The following is a 21,107-nucleotide window of genomic DNA, read 5'->3' as shown; positions in this document are numbered from 1 at the left end:
CCATCACTCAGCAATGCAGTCATAAAGTGCAACGTCATGTGACTGCAGTTACAACAGCAGCTGCAGCAGTCCCAGTTGCCGTTAGGCAAATCCCACATGGTTGTAGCATCCCGCGGTCATGTGATCACCATTTGCAACATCCTGCCAGCTTTCCCATTGACTTTGCTTGTCGGAAGCCAGCAGTGAAGGTTGCAAATGGCAATCACTTGACCACGTGACACTGCAATGTTGTAATTGCAAACCAGTTGCCAAGCACCCAAATCACAATCATGTGACCATGGGGATGCTGCAATAGTCGCAACTACAAGGACCAGTCATAAATCCCCCTTGTTCAGCTCTGTCATAACTTTGAACGGTCACCAAACAAGTGGTTGTTCAGCAAAGACTACCTGTAGTCACTGATAAATCCATCCGCAGATCAGCCTAACCCAATTTGGGGGGTGTATTTTAGTACCTAAAATTCTTGGCTCATCCAAGAGTATATTCAGTGTCTTTATATTGATTTTAAAATAGTTATAATTTTTTAAAATAAAATTATATATGCCTTCTTGATTATCAATAGTTAAACTGTGTGTTCAAAAATCACAACAGCTTTTTAACCTATCATGAAGTAAATTTTATAAGATTCTCTTTTAAGGGGACAGGTGGACAGGAGTGGCAATACACTTAATCCTATGCATGCTAGAAGTACAGTAATTTGTCCTAAAATCATATTACACTGTGACCCCCAAAACTTAAACAATGCTAGCCTCACAGATTTCAGATATATACCATTCAAAATATCAGCAACTATGCAATACAATATAATCAAACAATATCCAACTTCTCCCCTCTTGACATCCAGATGTTCACAAACAATAGAAAGAGAACAGAGAATGATACAGAACAAAGAAACCTGCAACAGATCTCATGACTATTTAAAATGAAACAAGGAATAGAATGCCAAGTAGTTGCAAGTGCAAGTGCCTTTGTGTACCAGAAGCCTCCTAGAACACTGAATTACCCCATAAAGTAATTACTAGTGCAATGGCTTATGTACCTTAAAACCATATACAATTCCAGTCTATAATACCCTTGCAGTAGGCGCTCCATGGCAGCTCTTTTCTTCAGGACAGGACAGCTTATCCTCAGGATTTGGGGGAACAAGTTTGCCGAACTCAGATTTGAAGTGGATGGCAGTGCCACAAGGTACAACTTTCCAAATATGAACTTTCTATCACCTTTTAGAAAAGTGACATCAATCTCTGATTCCATAGCAATGCAGAATGTTTGAGTCATATATTTTATAGAAAAGAAGAAGAAACCAAATCACAACAAGATTCTCCAAAGCTATGTGGTTAACTGTTAGCAGATGGGGAAATTAAAAAAAAAACTCTATGGAAAAAAATGAAGCAATTAATTTGAGACTTGAAAAATAATCAAAGCACAGCTCTTTTAGACTGCATATTTAACTGAAATGCCAACTGGTAAGTAAGCAGTGTTTTAGAGATACAACTACAGTAGTGAAGTATTTCACTTGCTATATGTGAGCACGAAATTTAAAGCATTCACAGCACAGCATTACCAGTCTCGAATTTCCCATTATTTTCTTCTGCCCCAGAACCTTTAGATTCATCCACTTTTTAATCAAGATTTCATTGTAACTTCATAGTATTGGAGAGTTTAACTTTATCTCCATCCCATCCCATCCCATCCCATCCCATCCTTCCTTCCTTCCTTCCTTCATTTACACACAAACACACACACATATACATACACACACACATACACACACACACACACACACACCTATTTTAAGGTTTTGACTAAAGGGACAACTAACAGGAAAAATACAGTAGACTCTCAGTTAACCAGAACTCAAGCAACCAGCACTCACAAGCAACCAGCAGAAAAACTGAACCAGGAAAAAAAATGGCACTCTCAAGCAACTGGCAAAAAAATCTGTATCACTCTGCTGCCATCTAGTGAGTATCAGGGTTTAATAGTAACTCTCAAGCAACCAGAAACTACATTTATCCGGCATCTACCAATCCCCATGGGGGCCGGTTAACTGAGAGTCTACTGTATATTTAGACCACCAAATAAATAAATAAATGCTATGTCCTAGTTTCCTAGGAGCCACAAACACTGGTCTGAAACCACTATCATTGTAAAAACATTAACTCAGTTCTGAAACTCAGTTAAGGGCATTTTCTAAGGGATAGTTGAAATGACTCATGAAACAAAACAAGGAAGAGCGAATGACAAAATTCAGAGTTAAGCAACCAAAAACGTCACAAAACAATGAACAAACTTTGAGGTTTCCCAGAACTTTTATGAAAGGAGAGGTGGTGAGAAAAGGGGGGGAAAGTTAGGGTTAGGGTTGTTGTTGAGTGAGTGCTAGGTTCACCACCTTGAGCTTTTGAGGGAAAGGTGAGATAAAGGAATCTCATAAATAAATTTTTAAAAAATGGTGGATCAGCCCTCATTGGCACTTTTTTGGGGAGGGAGTGATAAATCCTCTTCAGAGTGACAGATTTCTTCTCTTAAAAAATATACTGTACTTCTGTTAATCCTCTTCTAATATGTAAATAATATTACTTAACCTATATGAGGACTGGGTCTCAGATAACATCAGCCATTCAAAGTAGGCCAGGTCAAGAAACAAATCCTGCAGGGATTTCAGGAATGGTACTTTACTGTCGTAGGGGATAATAACAAAATCTTGAAAGCCAGTCCAAGTTTCTCTCTGTCCCATCTTATATTAAAGAAAATCAATGTGGTATTATTTTGAGTTTCTTTCTCAAGCATCTTTCAATTTCTGGACTGTGTAATCCCTTCTCCAAGAATCCTTCCTTCTCCATTTAATGGTTCTTTCATATCTTTCCAAGGTCAACTCTAAATCCCCTTACATTCACTTTGCTACTAACAGACAACTAATGCTATATATATTTCATAAATTTTACCAGGGTCTGATTGGACTTACTCCCAGGTAATACAACTGCACCATCAGACTAAGTATGTTCTACTGTTAACAATATTGATATCAGAGGGAAACACTATAAAAAGAAGAGGCACTTTCAAGTGCTTCAATCATCCAACCCGTATCACACATCCTCATGGCTTGTAACTGGAACTCACTTCAGAATCTTTGCCCAGAACCAGTGGATTATAGCTAATTCATATAAACCTATCAGCTAATAGTTGGCATATTTGGCACAATACTGAAGATACTGGGCTGTAACAATGCTAAAGAAAAACCTAAAGTACCTACCATAATGTTTTGAACACAGTTCACTTAGCTCCCCAACCATAACAAACATAATTTTATTCTTCATTTCCATGATGAACAAAATGGTGAGGATGCCAGAGAGAATCTGGAAACTACCAAGACCAGCATAAAAGACACACAGAGCACTAAAGGCAATGTTGCTCTGGTATTCTTTGCTCCTGAATATTTCAGACTTAATAAACATTCTGATCACCCTCCTACCTTAGTGCCCAAAGATTTCTAAAAGTCATCCTACCTGAGCATTATAGGACATGAAAGCTAATATATCTGGAGATCACAAAGCTGAGGAAGGCTGATTAAGCTGACCACTTTAAAGTTGAAATATCTTCATATGAGATTTCTTTCTAACAATACAGGGTTTCCTCTATTCTATCAAGATAAACAACTTGCTATTGTGTGGCAATCATCTTACACTCAAAGTAAAAAGAGTCAGGAGCTTCTGACCTAAGCAATAGAAACATTTGAGAGTCAGGTAATATTTAGCATTGTCACTAAAATAAACAGCCATACAAAAAGTAGCCCAGTAAGAACCCACAAAACAGTACAATGGAATTTTATATCAGGATCAGGGGAAGAGGAAGATCTACAGTACTACTCTTGGGCAAATGCAAAATCTACAAGTTCTATTACAAAAAATGTTAAGGAACAGGCAGGGCATTTTTGTGCTAATCCGTGATCTTTAGCTCAGGGTTTCTCAACCAGGGTTCCCAGAAACCTTAAGGTTCCACCAGAGGTCACTAGGGGTTCCCTGGAGATCCCGATTTATTTAAAAAATTATTTCATATTCAGGCAACTTCACATTAAAGAGGTAAATTTCATTCTTTATTTTTAGTTAATGCATATACACAGGCTTACACATGAAACGGTATAATAATTTTGTAATTTCTGGCCTTTATTTGAGTCTGAATGTGCAGGGCTTCCCCAAGGCCTTGAAAAATTTTCAACGGTTCCTCCGGGGTCATAAACTTGAGAAAGGCTGCTTTATATAACATCCGGTATAGTAACCCTCGGAAATATCTATTATTTGCTTAATTTAGGCTAATCACCTGGAGGAGAGGCAAGAGTTAATACCCTTTCCTTTTATATACTGTACCTAATCTTTCGCCAGTCACTGCCCGTTACACCGTCTGCTGACTTCCCCCTCCCCTCCCTTTCTTCTTCATCTATTGGGAGTAGCAATCCACGCACAGACATCAGCAAAGCTTTAATATCTCCGTGACGTGCAGAAATTTAATCCGGGCACCTCCTCCTCCTTGCCCATACTTGGAAACCCTGGACCTGTCGGACTTCTGCCTGCAGTAGGTGTGAAAATCAGATGCCAGCGGGCGTGAAGGTCCCGCTTGCTATTCCTGCACGTTGCGCCTGCCCTTCTCGCTCCCCGGGTCCCCCACAATCCCCACAGCAGAGTTTTCCCTTTCGGGACCGCCTCACCAGTCGCTAGTTGAAGGAGCTGGGACGGCCGCAGGAGGACGCGCGCTGGCGGGCCGGGAAACTCATCCTCAGTGAATCCGAAGGACGCCGAGCCGGGCCAGGAGCGCGGCCGCGGAAAGAAGCAGAGACGGCCCGAGGACCCGCCACGGCTGCAAACCTCCAGAAGCCACTGACGGCGGCGAGACAGAGGCGGCAGGAACACGGGAGCAAAGGAGCGCGGGATTGGGCAGCGCGCTGAGTATTCCGAGTGCTTATTGGCTGGTGGGAGGCTACCCGCCGGCTTCTGTCCAGCGCTGGAAGGAAGGGGCTGACACGCAGAGGGCGCTTCTGGCAGGAGGCTCAGGATCGGGGTGCGGACGAGGAGGAGCGGTCCGCAGCGGCTACGTTCCCCTTCTTCCGTCTGAATTGCAGCCCGGGCTGGTTTCGGCTGTAGGTCCGGGAACCCTTGTGTTTCCTCACTGAGTTGTATTCCCTGGAAAGGCTACCCAGAATTAGGCTGCGATGGAGGGGGCTGCGCTGCCTGCATTCCTGCTGAGACCCATTGAATTCAATGGGTCTTGCTCCGCAGTAAGGGTCTGCGTAGATTCGTGGCGGCAGGAGAGGAATGTTCTCCAGCCCTTCCAGTTTCAAGGAACCTGCAAGGAACTCTGCGTTGTTGCTCTAGTGTTGTGCAGGCGCGTTTCAGTAGGAATACCTACCATTTAGCCAACCTGGGCTGGTCTTGAAAAAGCTAAGCGGGACCAGATGAGAAACCGCTAGGAATCCCAGGGAAATAAGCTAGCCTGGGATGTTAAAACTCATCACGGAAGAAAGCAGCAGCCCACCGCTTTTTCATCGTCGCCAAGTAAATAGCAGGGATGTGTCCGTGATGTCGCTAGGGGCAAGCCCAATTTGAAGGAGATGTAAAATTCATCTTCTATAAACTCAGGGTTATGGACTTAGGTTTCAGTTGCCCAAACGGAAGGGAAGGTGGCTTATCTAGGGTGGACAGTGAAAAACATGAAATATGTAAGTTAGCTTTAAAACGAAATTATATGGGCATTTTTCAGAATACTCAGCTAAGTGATTATTGTCAAGGTGTGTGTATGCTTAAAAAAAATCTGTCCGAGATGAAGCAGTCATCTCACAATCCAAACAACCTGAAAATACAAATAATGTGATAATCAAAAATACAGCACAGATACCGCTCCCCCCACTACAATCAGATAATACTGGGTAATAATTGCTAAGCTTACCACTCTTTCCTGAGAGTAGCCAATGGGAATAGACACGTTAAAGTTTGGCCTGCGAAAAATAGCTGGCATTATAATGATTATAACAATAAAAGAATAATAGAACAGATTTTAGCATCTTAAGATAACCCTTTATAGTTTAATGTTTTTGTTGTGAAGCGTTCTTTTGAGTCTCCTCCTTGTGAAAAAATAATTTTTGCCCTATGTATTATACATGGTTTAATAACAAATTTAAAATGTATTCCACTATAAAGTTTCCAGAAATGGAAACTAATCTTAATAACTAAGCTGTTTGCTTATTTTATTGATGACCATCACTAGGGATATGACTTAAGGAAAATATACTTTGTGTTTACAAGGTAAAACAGCACTCAACAGCCCCACCCTCTCCTAATACTGCACTAGCCTTGAATGCCGAAGAGGTCAGTATCAACACTCATAGAAATCAATTTGAAAAATAAAATCAATATCCATAATTATCTACAACAGGTTGATATAAAATTATCAGACTGAAATCCCCATTAAATAAACAACAGCATCACAGAATACATTACAGAGCAATTTGTTTGGCTCCATTAGCCAATTCACGGATGGATCAGAGAGGATTATGTTTACACACCATACAACCACAAATCTGGTATTCCCATTTCCTTTTTTACTGTATGAACCCGGCCCATATGGTTAGTTTATGGATCAGCATATGTGACCCAGAAGTTTGGGCTAGATTAAACTACAAATAAATTTATCGTAGCTAAGCATGTGATGTGAGTACAGGCAGGATGTCAGGGCCAATAGACATATGCATGGTCGCTTCAGTGTTCATCCTTTGATGTCATGCAGATGAAAGTGTAAAATGAGTCAACCGTATGATTTATCCCTTCAACAATGAGCTCTGCTAGCTTCTTCATGTGCTCCTTGTATGAATGCAGTAAGCACAGCAAAAGGGACCACACACTTTGCATAAGTAGGGCTGGAAATTGCAAAATCTCCAAAAATATTATCCCTGTCTCACAGAATATGACAGCAGGAGGAGCAGCATAGCTGTGAAGGTGGGACTAAATATTGTGCACATTCCAGAATTCCCAGTCACCATGGCCAATTTGTGTATTGCAGTCCCAGCACTGTTAAAAGGATGGCTGCCCTAAAGGGGAAAATATTCAGATATTTTTGTTTCCATAACTGATACAGGGCAGACTTCATACATACAGACTTCAGTCTTAACCAGTGCTCTTTAGAAAGAGGACAGACAGCTGGATGTTCATGACCAAAGCAAGTGAACAAGAAAGCAAACAAAAAAAAGAGTTTTATGATGGCCTTTAGCAGAGGGAGGAACAAGCCAACTCAGATACTGCCAGAAGAATCAACACCCTCTTGCAGCACTCGTGACTTGCCAGGTGAGTGCTATGTTTCCTTACCAGAAGAGTAAACTAGTTACTCCTATCGCAAATGCAAGCTTGTCTCCTTGCTGAAAGAAAATGTAAAAGGACTGGAGGCCAGCCAACCTTCTTAGGAACATCAGAGAAGATGCCGCACACAGTATCACACAGACAGCTATCCAGGAAGTCCAGTAGAATGAAGCCTTCAAAGGAGGACAGGACATAGGAAGATGCCTGGGAGCAGAGCCTCTTTGTTTGAAGGCGAAGGAGCTGTGGCACAAGAAATGTTTTCATCATTCCAGTCATGCCCCTTCATAATCAAAGGACAAGAACGGAAGGCAGAATCCTGGAAATGGATAACTGATGCTGTTGTCAAGATTTGGATTCCTAGACCATGGTTTAAGTTATTAGTGCAAGTTAGGCAGGGATGGGCTGTACCTCACAAGTGCAGGGAAAAATACATTTGGCAGGAGGCTTTAAGCTTTGTTGGAAGGGGGAGGGTGACAGAGGCACAGATTTGAAGAACATTTGCACATTAGGAACATGGCTTCATGTGATTATGGTAAAAACAAAGCAAGAAAGGGTACAAAGAAATTGTCAACATAGAGCACTAGAGAAAGTAAAATAGTAGCGTCCCAAGTCTCTAATATCTGTGCAGGAATGCACAAAGCTTGGGTAACAAATTGCAGGAACTATAAGTTATACAGGAAAGTAGATGTGACCTGGTATCACAGAAACATGATGAGATGAACTTTCTTACATTCCATGATTGGAATATAAAACTCAAAGTATATTACATGTTCAAAAGAAATAGAGCCAACAAAAAGAGAGGTGGAGAGCAGCTTTGGACTGAAGGAAGTGCCTGGGAGAAATCTGTGTCCTTGAAATATGGAATGATGAAAGCATCTGAATAAAATTAAAAGGAGCAAAAAGCAAACATGGTAACATTGTTAGATCTTTCTACAGGCCACCTACCCAGGCAGAAGATGTGGACAGTGCCGTTCTAATCAACTCACCAAGTTTTTTAGAGGGTGGCCCATAGTAGTTATGGGAGATTTCAGCTACCTTGATTATCTGCTAAAAAATGAACCCATCTAGAAGTGGAGGTATCCAGGATTAGATCCAGAATAGCTGACCCCTAACTCCTTGTTTCTTCTTCCATCTTCTGAAAAATGAAATTGTCAGCAAGAGAGATTAGAAATCTGTTGGATCCTCCACTTCTAGATGGGTTCATTTTTTAGCAGATAATCAAGGTAGCTGAAGTCTCCCATTACTACTATGGGCCACCCTCTAAAAAACTTGGTGAAGGTGTCAGGCAAGTTGGGAGAAAGTAATACAACACATTGGAGTTCAAGAAAACTGGGAGAGGAAAAGCTGAGAGATGTCAGCCATATACCTTGACTTTAAGAAGGGAGATTTTAATGAACTCAGAAAAAGGTGGGCACGTTTCCATGTCTTGAAAGCTTAAAGGATAAACAAGACGAATTGGGATGGAAGGTCCCAAAAAATGGGAAACTAAAAACACAGGCACAAACAACACCTATAAACAAGACATTCACTGCATGGAGCATAAATAAGGAAAAATGGGTAAAACTTTCAGATGCTTGTATTAATAAATAGTTCTCTGACAAACAGAAGCAAAAATGGTATTTATGGGAAACAATCGGGCTGAAAACTACAGAAAGGAATGAACAAACAGCTAAGTGGAGCCCATAGGAATGGAGTCAGAATAGCTCACGCTCAGGATGAGATCAGGCGATGAAGAATGTACAATACAGTAATAAAATTTTGCGGTGTCTATCCAAAATAAAAAAAGAGTCAAGGAGTCTGTTGGTCTGTTGCGTGGTAGGAAATAGGGTAGATGGTAACTGCATAACATCATCTTTACATCTGTCTTCTCTCAGAACAGGGAGATTGAAGAAAGGGGAAGAACACAGCTCTGGATCGCTATAGGTATAAGAAGGACCTACCTTTCTACTTCAAATGAATTCAAGACTCCAAGACCAGACAGTGGCACATGTTATCTCAGAACCACTGATTGCAATCTATGAAAACTCCTTAGAGCTGGTGACATGCCAAAAGACTGGAAGGTAAACTGGGTTCCTAATATTTAAAAAGGGGGAGAGGTATCAATCCAAAACTATTGGTTTAATATCTTCACTGGACAAGATAGTAGAAGAGATGGTCAAGCAGCATGCCTGTGTCAGTCCTTCAATATACAGTAGGCCAGGGCAGGAAACTGATGCCACAAGGACTACTAGAACTCTACTGTTGTAGGGAATAACAACAGAATCTTGAAAGCCTGACAGAGTTTCTTCTGCCCGCCCCCCACCCCACATACCAAAGAGAATCAAGGCAGGATAATTTTGAGTTTCATTCTCACCCCACTCCTTTTTCTTCAGGACTAAGCTGAATTTTACTCAACCATTCTTGCATTCCTTCTTCAAGGTTATCTCTGCACTAAGATGTTTTCACATTCCTCCTTCATTGTTTGGACTTACCAATGTTTCCCTCCTTTCAACCCTCCCAGGTAAACCAGACAGGAAACATGACCAGCCAAGCTACTACTACTTTGTTGTCAGGCTACATTAACAGAATCTTGCAAGTCTGAAAGTACAACTCTCCCACCATCCCTTTTTACCGCCTGCCAAATTAGGGCGGATCCTTTCTAAGCTGCTTTCTCTGTCCGTTACTCAATTGCAGGCTCCTCCCCCTTTTATCTGATCATTCCCTAGGCAGTACCTCTTCCCTCCTGCCCTATCTTCCAAGGTCATTCTCACATTCCATTACATCCCTCATTGCTTTGGTCATGGATCTCCTCTCTCTCCATCAAGGCCATCCTCTTTACTCTCTATAACAGCACAAGCTTGTAAAGAACATAACATATAAGTCTAACCTTATTTTTTATGAAAGGGTAACTAATTTGGTGGTCCAAGGGAGTGCTGTGGATGTAATATCCCTTAGCTCAATAAAACATTTGACAAGATCTCACATGATATCCTTGCAAATAAGGTAGGTAAATATGGATTAGATGGTAATGTAGTCCAATGGCTTTGCATGTAGTCTACAGTCTTGGGATTTTCTTGGGGCCTCCCATCTAACCCCTAACCAGTCAGATCCAGCCTAGTTTGAGATCAGCCAAGGCAACTAGATGCTGCCACCTAGTTGGATGAAGTCTTAAACCCTGATCTTAAACGTACGTAACTGAAAGCATATCCTGATGCATATTTATTAGTAGCAGTGCAGGAGAAAGACTATTATGGAAACCTAGCTTATTGTCTGGGCCTAGTATGATTGTTCCTATGATATTCAGATCCTTGTGCCCTCTGCTGTTGTGTAAACAGAATGGTGTAAGAGATTATCTACTGGAATGTTGCTTCCACATTAGTACCATTAAATAATGTTAACTTGTGTTACATTGAGTTAAATGGGATTTCAATTAGTATGATTGATTTTGGTAAATGTATTTAAATTCTTGTGATGTTAAGAACTGTTATTAATAAAGTAATAACTTTGTCCATTTGTCAGATAATAGTAATAATCTCCCCAAGTGCTTGAGCATCTATGTGTTGTTTTAGCCACAAGATGTCACCATTGAGATATCTTGTTTTCCAATTTACAGTATTGGGGATGAAACTATTCAATGCTATTATCATGTATGAAATTTTTGCTGAATTGTTGAAAATATCTACTGAGAGTCACTCTCATTCTCTGGTAGATCCAGAGCTACAGCAATCTCAAAGTATGCTGCTACAAACAAATTCCAGTAAAAGAAGATTCTGAACCTGGAATCATGATTTTACCATTTCTCGTCAGTGTGTGTAAAATGAAAAATATAGCCCTTGCCAGGCAACAATATACTCCTACCATTATAGTTGTTGTTAATATCATACTTGTGCTAACACCAGGATGGTGGCAACTTTTTTTTTCTTTTTGTAAAATGACTAGATCATCTTTTATGGAATTATACAGCTGAGGAAATACGTTTGCTCAAAAGCATTTTGATAAGAATGTTTGGGTACCTATTTACTATAAGCTATGCCAGTAACTATTTGCCACACTTGTCCAATCAAATGCATAGATCTCATCATATTTGCTAAAGTGACTGTAAGCTGTAAGTGATGGACAAATTTCGTTTATCAGTGATAAAATACTGCAGACTGAGGGCAAGGTAAATGCAAAATCTGCATTCCCTAAGAAAAGTTCCTCTACATCCCATATAACAACATTTCATATTAATTATTGAAAAATATTATGCTGAAGAGATTCAAAAGCTTACAGAGATTCAATTCTACCTAAGTATATTTAAGTTCTAGGATTAACAGGATAGATAATGGAGCTGTTTAATCCTTTTTGACCATAGAGTATGTTCTCATTTCTTTCATTCATCTTTCCCAAGGTGATGTTCTCCAAGTGGGTTGAATAACAATAACCATCATTCCAAGCCAATATCCCATGCTGACAGAGGATGAGGGCATTGAAGGCAGCAGGCTGGAGAAATCTGGTCTAACTACAGTACTCATTTCTGATCATTTGACCAGTATTTTTTTTTCATACTGAATTATTACCTCTTTAGCACTAATATTTCACTTTTGTTCAACTATGTCAAATTCCAGCTGTCTGCTGGGGAATCAGATTGGCTAGAAGAGGAGAAATATCCTATGCCAAAGGAGAAAGTTAATGGCACAATATTGCTTTCTTTCTAGGGAGAAGTAATACTAAAACTTAAAAATAATATCCTTTTGCAGAAATCTGGCCCAGTCCAACAATAAAGATCAGTGTGATAAGATTCTAACAGTCTTCTGAATTATCATATACCTGATCCTGATTTGACCTTAGTCACCAGTAAATTGATCGATCAAGTATGCCATTGCAAATGAGCCCTTTATGTCGGTTGAAATATAGGCTATGGAACTGAACTCTTAATGAATTCTAGTTTGCCCTGAAATTGGTTTTGCTGAAGAATGGCCAGTGCAAGATTAGAATCTCCTAGAAAGGGGCTGATCACAATGTTCCACATTTCCTTTTTCTCTTAGGAAGCCAATATTGCATCTGTCAGCTTTTTCTTGTCATCAGCCTGCACTGAGCGGGATTTTTACTCCAAGCCAAACTGACATTCCTTTTCTTCATAAAAGCTGCATGACAAATAGTTAAGCAACTCATCCTGTACCACATCACAGGAACTTAACTGATTGGTGGCAGAAACATTATCGCTACAGGACAATCCAACAGAATCCAGAGTTTAAACTAATCGGACCTATCTTTTTTTTTAATTAGGATCCTAAGAGTCATCAAAAAGATCCTGCATTGGAATCCAATATTATATGAGTGGCCTTCCCTTCAATCAGTGGTAGTTCTTCCCCACCCCACCCTGCCATAGTTCTCCCTGTACCCTCAGCCCACTGTAAGTCTGACCCAGTGGGCTGAGATATCCTCTAGCAAATATTTATGGTGGGCCTTATGGATGTGAATTCATCCCATCCAATTCCATGAGCAGAAGAACATTCCATACACTCTTATTTAAAACTGAAGAATGACAACGACATTTTACTACAAATTTCTGAGATTTATCCGAAAATTCATATCTACCTTCTGTCCATCCTTGGAAGCATCCTTGACTTTAATTTACAGCAATCAAAGAACTTAACCATGAAAAGAGAAAAGGGAGTGTAAAAATCCAATTATTTTGTGGTATTGTTTGATCCTATGTGGGTTCATTTTTTTAACAAAAATAACAGTCTCACAGCTATATCAAGATTAACCAGTTTATTAGAGTTCACTATCAAATGGTGTGTTGTCTTAATTTACAGATACATTTTCACAAGAAGGAGGGATTGTAAATATGGAAGTCAGAAGAAAATGAAATGCAGAAAGTACAAACACTGATTATTTTTTCACTTTCATAAAACTGTTCAGTGTCAGATTATAACACACATTTCCAGGCAAAGGATGAACACGTGTTTAAAAAAAAAGGAGTAGTCTCCTTTAAGATGGGTTGGATTCCTAACCAGGACAGAGCCTGCTTAGCCACTGGGCACAGACAAGTGATCAGAAAATAAACCTTTCTTCTTTATTCAAATAATAGGAAAAAACTGAATTGTTTATTGGTTTTTAACTCAACTTTTATTTCCAATTTTCAGTTCCTTTGTATTAAGGTGCCATAGGATTTTTTGTTTTTGTTTTTTTGAATAATACAATTGACTTAACATGGTGACACTTCTGAATTTTCTTTCTTCTTTTTTTTTCCTTCTGCTTTTTGGTCAATTTAAAGAACTTGCAGCAAAGTTCTTTTTAAGTAATAAATAGGAAAGAGACAGCAAGTTTATAAACTGAATATACTATTCTAGAGGTATATTCATGTATTTTTAGCGGAATATGGCTTTCAAGATAAGAATAATTCTCAGGGCAGTGCTCTCATTACATTTTGACAACACTTATTTTTCTACTTACCAAAAACCCTACAAGTTAATTACAGGACGTAAGAAGCACCTGTGGGATCAGATCAAAATTCCATCAAGTCCACTAATTCTGTTTCAATAGAATTAGTTAATATAATTAATCAAACACCCTTAGAAAGCCTACAGAGCATTAGTGCAATGCAGTATCCCATTGTTTTTCCCAACTAGAATTCAGAAATATGCTGCTTTTAATGCTATCAATAGAATATAGCCATCATGACTAATAGTTAATTTATCTTAACCTCCTTGAATCTGTCTAATTCCCACTTAAAGCTGTTCAAAATCAGGTATGTTTGGGTCTGGCATAGTCTATTGAGTAAGCCCAGCCTTGTGGTTTATTCAAGAAATCATGGCTTAATGCAATGAACGATTCCAGTCATATTCTTCTGATACCTTACCAAAGTTCCCATTTTAGCAGTGTGTACGAAGAATTTCCTTTTGTCTGACCTGAATCTCCAACTACTCAGCTCCACTGAATGAGCATGGCTTCCAATATTATGAGGGAGAAAAATATTCTTATTTACTTTTTCCACAGCATCATAATTTTATCACTCTCATATCTTCATGATTGTACCTTATGTTGCTGTGCTTCCTAAAATATACTCTGATCCAGTATTCTTAAGAGCTTCTAAGTTTGCTTTCTACTCCATCTGATCTGCAAGCAATGGAGTCCCTTTTGGGAGATGGGCGGTGATAAATTTGATTAATAAATAAAATAAATAAATATTGTTCGGTGGCATCTTAGAACATGCCACCGTGCTTTTATTACTCCCTTTTCCATCCCCTTTTGGGTGGATGACTAACATTTTAGGTTCACGCTGTGTTAAAGCCTAACACACAGGAGTGGCAATTGTGCCTTTAGCCTCAGGCTCTATTTTCATCCTGTCATTTGGATATTTTGCACATTTTCCACCATTTACTTTTTTATCTTGTCTGTAAGCAGACAGGAAGTGTCTCATAAGAAATGTGGAAAGAAAACTAAGAGATTTAATAAACAGTCTCACCCAGTTCTACTTAGCTTTTCCAGGACTGACCCTAGAACTTCTGCATACCAAGTTTCAGCTCTTCTCCTTCTCTTTATTACAATTTTCCCCCTAAGTTCTGCAGCCACCTATCTTTCACAGTTTCCTCCTGTCTTCTGTTTGCTGTCTAAGGGGGAAGAATTGCTTTTGGACACGGCATAACTTCCCAGTCTTTGGAGGGAGCTCAGAGTCTCTCTTTTGCTAAGAGAATGTAAGGTAATAAGCATCTGAAGGCCAAGCCCAAATCCAGCCGTTACCAACCCAAAGCCACTGGTCCCCAGAACGCTTCATGCAGGCTATTTCCTGCTCCATGTTTGCAGTGCAATACAGGAAGGGAAGGACACTTTTGCTTCTGACTCAACTTGTGAATCGGCCGCTGTGGACATACAGTTGTTAATCTTGCTGGCTCTTGCTTAGTTGATGATATGACACTGGTTAAAAATCAGTGGCCAGTTGGGCAGGAGAGGTCATTGGCCGTAAAGTTCTGTTCATACATCTTCTCCTGGATGTAGAAAGAGCAAAGCGATCATCTGTTCCAAATAAAGACCAAAGTAGCACTAATGAGCCAGAACTGTGGAGATCAAAGAGGCTTCTACTTTGAGCTGTTTTCTGCCATGCTGAGGGCATTTATTTGCTCACTGATTTACTCTCAAGAATCCAGACAATGTCTATTCCAAACTTTCACATGCATTTTTTAAAAAATCGGGTATGTGGCTTGCCATCTCCTTCAGCCTAGGGCTCAGAGAGAAGGATTCCACTATACTGGAATATATTCATTTCAGTATACAGATGAATAATATATGGTAATCCAGATGTTGAAATCCATCGGTCCTAGCTAATGTAGATGAAGGGACGTGAGCACTGCAGTTCAACATCTGGAAGACACAGCTTACCCTTCCCTTTCCTAACCAACAGGATCATTTTGGGGGGAAAGATATATCAGAAGGGTTTTATTCAAGAACACTTTCATATTTCCTCACTAATAGTCAGCACACTGAAGTTTCAAGTTAACCCCCAACTTAAAAAGCACAACTATCTTCTTGCAAACAATCGCTATGACAGAAAACCATAACACAAAACAAGGCTCACTCCACTACCACCAGCACTGCTGCCAAGAAGAACATTTTATTTACTTACTTACTTACTTATTTACTTATCAATCAAATTTTTATCACCACCCATCTCCCCCCACAAGGAGGGACGCTGGGTGGTTAGAAGGATATTAATAGAACATATTATTTCAAGGCCTAGTCTTTGAAAAAGACAGATCCAAAATGGAGATAAAAGAAATCTGGCACTTTGATATTATGAAATGATTGCAAAAGGCTGCCTTGTAGGAGCTAGCAGGGGAAATTACTGCTCTTGTGTATTACTGGAGCTGGTTGTGCAGCCTTTCCAAATAGCTGACAAAGCACTTTCTCACTCCATGGAACCTAGGAGAGCAGCATCAGGATTTGAAAAAAAACCTTTGGAATGCCAGATGTCAGACCAGTGTCTACAATTCAGTGTTGAGAAGCCACTTTGCTTATAGAAGGGTCCACCTCCAGCATCAGTATTTCAAAGAAGAAATAACTGGCAAGAAGAAAAAAACTGTGCCTGTGAGACTCTGGAGAACTATTGCCATACAAATACATTGACTGCAAAAACTGGGGTGACCACTAGATGACAGCAAAGAGATTCAGAAAACTACCTCTTTGCTGCAATCAAATGGCTGTCAGGATTTTTGGAGCCAGAGACAATAGGCCTACAAGCATTCCAAGAAGGTCATAAAGTTCTGATACATGGCAGCTTAGCTTACTGTATCCCTAAAATCAACTGATACTGACATTATCTTAATCTAATTACAGTTAAATATAGATACTTTATACAGATTTGATTTAACACTGCTGATAGATATACAGATGAAGTTGGTTTATTCAGTTCCTAATGACATCATAAAGTGATTTTGCTCATTCCCGCAATAACATTAGATTCTCCCACCATTGCCCAGCCAAAATTCCAAAACATCACTGGAGGTTCCTCCCAGGCAAAAGAATGAAATGTGTTTCCAGGAACATCAAAAGAATCTGAAGAATGGTAAACCAAATGATAAACAAATCCTGATGGGATTTTGCTATCTCTAGAAACTCTCTAAAAATGTTATGACCATAACCTCTTTCATAAGGATCCCAAATAAAATTCCAATACATGGACAATGCCCTACATATGTTAAGCAAACCGCCATTTAAACAATGGATCTTCTTCTTTCTCCCCATTTCCCATCTCACATAAATCTCAGAAGGTCTCAAGAAGCCCAATGGATTTTTAACCCATTGCAATTGTTAATTGATAAGGTACCTGTAATCTGTCTCACATGTAACCTGTATGCACATAACCAACCTATCTCCCTCTCTCCTCTCTCTCCCCTCTCTCTCCCATTTCACCCCATTTAAATCCTTCATCAATCTAGCTACTCTATGCATCTAATGCAGTGATCTGCAGCTCATGAAAATGTATGCCTTTTAATAAAAATTTGTTAGTCAGAAAAGGCGCTACAAGATTCCTTCTGATTTTTCTTTTTTTACCACCATAGCCTAACACGTCTGCCTTCTATGAATTCTTTACTTCATAAGTCATGTACTGGGATAACCTACATACCCAGTTAGAAACCCATTCTAACAAACTGCATGGGGCTAGTGGCACAATGGTTAAGGTGCTGGATTAGGATCAGGGACACCCAGTTCAGCTATGGGGATTTACTGAGTAACATTAAATAGTTGCTTGGGCGGGGGGACACCTACAGAGGACTAAGTGCTCTGTACACCACTGTAAGCTCTGGAGGAAAAGCAGGGTAGAAATCTAATAAATAAACAAATAAACCTAATTCAGAAGAAAGATGAAGTGTTTTGTTGTAGTTCCATGATTCAATAAATGGAGGTTAGAAACCTTGTTATGTACAACAAATTGTCCAGAGACGTACTAATGGATCCTGATTTATTTTCCTTTCATCCTTGTGCTGAGCTGCATCTGGTCACCTTTTTCAGAAATGTAGCCTTTTCTGCAGCTTAGTTTTCATTACTCCCAATGGGACCCAAAAGGAGAAGAACAGGGTGTCCGCAAAGGCGTTGCCCCCAATCTGCCAGCCCAAATGTTCTGAGGCTCACTTGGTGCCAGCCACAACGCCTTCAGTATACAGCCAATTCTCAGTGGGGCCGGAATGCCCAAAAACAGCCTTAATGGGATTTTGTAAAACTGTGAATCCTGCCTGCAGTGACCAACCACTAGTCAGTCGATAAGCATATAACTCCCCTAAGTATGAAGCAAGAACCGTGTTCATTAAAAATGGCTTTGTAACCTTGCCATAAAAAAGCATAACTGACTCACTACAGACCTATCTGTACAGCCAGGGACCTCCACAGCAAGCCAAGATGTTGTCAAAATGATGAAATGTGTGTCGTGACAGCACAACACAAGCTCCACCACTGATGTATTTGCAGACAACACTGAGGCAGCATTTCTGTTATGACAAAATGTATTTTGTCATTGCCCCCCTCTCCCACCCCCCCACCCCCCACCACATGCATACAACCAGGCTATCATTCAGCTTTCAAATCACAAAGAATCATTAGCCTATATATTTCTTCCTCCATTTCATTAAGATAACTGAGAAGCAGGGCCAGCTTTAGGGGCAACTGTCTGATATGTTAGGCTTGAAAAGCAGCGGACACCTGTCACAGACTAATTGCTCAATCATTCACTTACAGGCTGAAACATATATTACCCTCTATCAGCACTTGCAGATCTCAGATATTGGTTTAAAATGCCCCATCTTTTTTTAAAAAAAATCTGGGACAGAATATGCATCAGTGTCCATATGGTATGTATGAAAATACCTGATCAGAACCTATATACATGCACACAACTAAGCTCCAAATATTTCTTTAACTGACCCCAACTCATTCCGAGAGAATATTATTTCAAGAGAAACTGATCTTTTTCTTTTAAAATGCGCTTAGAATATCTTGGTCTATTCCCTTATATGAACCAGGAATAAGGTTTCTCAACTATACCTTTACAGTGAGGGTTTGATTCCCTCTTGTGACAACGATCAGATCCATTGGTGCAAACTCATCTTCTAAGGTGAGAAGTCAGACAAGAACGCGAAGTCGTGAAATAGGACAGCAAATGGTTTTTTGTTTCAAACATGGTCAAAAGAAGAATGCAAGAAGAGTCCCTGAAATCATTTCTCATCTGGAAGGTCACTTGGTCCTGAGCTGACATGGGCATTACAGTAATCTCAGGCACGCAGAAAACTTGTCTTCTGACATTGGCTTAGGTCTAGCAGCAAGTACACCTTCTCTTTCCATCCTTCAGGAAATGGGAAGGAGAGAAACTGGTTCCACAATTACAACTTAACCTTGTCTTCCACAGCTCTGGATCCTGTAGAAAGTCTTCAAGCACAGGAGAATCAGCTCTTATGCGTAAAGTTTAAGGTGCAACAGCCACTGGGTACAGGGAATGCTCTGATTTTTGTTTAAACTGCTTCTTATTCCATTTTTCCCTTGATACAAAAAAGAACAGAGCTGTGAAATCAACACAGCACCTAACCCAGCATCAGCTCCCTCATGTCTTCGATTGGTGTATAAATCTCCCCACTGCCTCAGCAAACTGAGAGGTAAGAGTCAGACCTCTCAGCAGGGTTAAGGCCTCTACCAAAAGTTGTGGCTACAAAGCATTACAGTACCAGCCAGGATGTTGCTTCAAGCAGGGTAAGTTTACCCAGCATAGGATATAATAGTGCCCAGCCTGGTAAGGCAGTAGTATCCTGAGGTCACAGCTCACTGGGTGCCTGTGTCTGAATGAGATGCTCGGTTATCTTTTTGCCAGCTTAGCCTACCACGCAGGACTGCTGTGAAGACAAACATGGAAGGGCACTGCGTATTGCTCTGAGAGTGCTGAGCACGACGTTGCCCTTTTAGATGCCAGAGTTCAGCTCTGTGAAGCGGTGCCACGATCATACATAAGGAGTACCTCTGAGTTTGTGCAGAGGACTTTCCTCTTACTCCTGAGGGCTCCTTTCTCCGCGAGCCCCCGGCAGTCGGGCATAATACTGTACAAACCCGGCGCCACCGGCGGACGCTGACCAGCGCCACTTGACCGCCCCTTTGCAAGGAAAACCGCTGCAGGGAGGCGAGAAGCACCCGCTGCCACCGAGGGCGTGGTGCGTGGCGCCGGGCGGCCTCCCGGAGACCGGGGCTGCCATTGGCTTCTCCTGCAGCGGAGGCTGGGCTAGACAAGCCAGGACGGAGGGAGGGAGGAAGAGGGGCAGGGAAAGTTGCTCCCTGTGCCATGCAGTTCCCACTCGGCCCGGGAGTTTGCGCGGGACTGGCGGAACAGAAGCTGAGGCACGAGGCAGGTAAGCCGATGCTGGCGGGGCTGGGAAAGCGCGGCGCGGACCAGGAGGAAGGGCGGCTCTTGCGTCGGCCCCTTTCCTTGGCTGAGCTTTGCAGGCTGAACCCGCTGCTTAACGCCCTCGCCCTCCCGCCCCAGGAGAGAGAGTAACGAGCCCGGTCTCATTTCAAGCCCCAGGCTGGTTCAACCCCCGCTTACACCCGCCTGGAGGGGCGGGGGATGTCGAGCCCCACGGTTCGACCGCGCGCGGCTTTCCCTGGAAACGCAACCGCTGGAGCTCGCGGGCATGCCTTCCTAGGATTGGAGGTGGCGGTCGGACGAAGGGGAGGGCGGGCTTGTTTTCCCGTTGGGAACGGCGAAGCGCCGGGACCCGTGTGTGAAGCTTGCTTTTGGGGTGCGGCGGGTAGTAGGATGTTGGAAAAGTTGGAAGGGGAGGAGATGAATAAGAAAAGCGAAAGCTTTCGGGTTTGGCAGCGGGCGGGGGGGGGACTTGCGAAAAGTTGCAGATTTCTTCATCGTGTTCTTAGGTTGGAGCGGGGTGAACAGAACCGTGGCTCTTGTAATTCTGAGAGCCAGCGCACGGCCTTTGAGGGGCAAGAACTACAGTAACTTGCTGGCCCACAACAAATCCTTTGCGCCCAACACTGCGTTTCCAGTCCTCCGAAAGGATGCCGGCAGGGAAGGGCGAGGGATGGAAATCCTAGTGCTTTACCCAGTAGCAGCAATTCAGGTGTACGGATGCATTTTTATCTGTAGGAGCTGTAAGAAAGTTGTGAGGGAAAGAATGTGAGGCATAATAGTTAAGGTAAGGGGACCCAGATTCAAGGCCATTTCTAACTGTGGAAGCTCACTGGATGACTTTTGGCCAGTCACTGCCACTCTCAGCCTAGCCTACCTCACAAGGTTGTTGGATGGGGATCGGAAGA

The 21,107-nt window shown here is 41.4% G+C and overlaps 1 protein-coding gene across 1 annotated transcript in view; it reads right to left on the bottom strand.

The window, feature by feature from the left end:
• The window catches only part of IBTK (inhibitor of Bruton tyrosine kinase), a 56,736-nt gene extending 51,853 nt beyond the window's left edge, over positions 1-4,883 (bottom strand). Inside the window, exon 1 of the mRNA XM_063312677.1 lies at positions 4,703-4,883. The gene's annotated coding sequence lies outside the window, so the exon portion shown is untranslated. The remainder of the gene's footprint in view (positions 1-4,702) is intronic.
• Between the last annotated feature and the right edge of the window lie 16,224 nt (positions 4,884-21,107).

The sequence above is a fragment of the Candoia aspera genome, chromosome 1 (genome assembly GCF_035149785.1).
Source record: "Candoia aspera isolate rCanAsp1 chromosome 1, rCanAsp1.hap2, whole genome shotgun sequence".
Taxonomy (NCBI): Eukaryota; Metazoa; Chordata; class Lepidosauria; order Squamata; family Boidae; genus Candoia; species Candoia aspera.
This window is presented reverse-complemented; position numbering and strand designations above follow the sequence as displayed.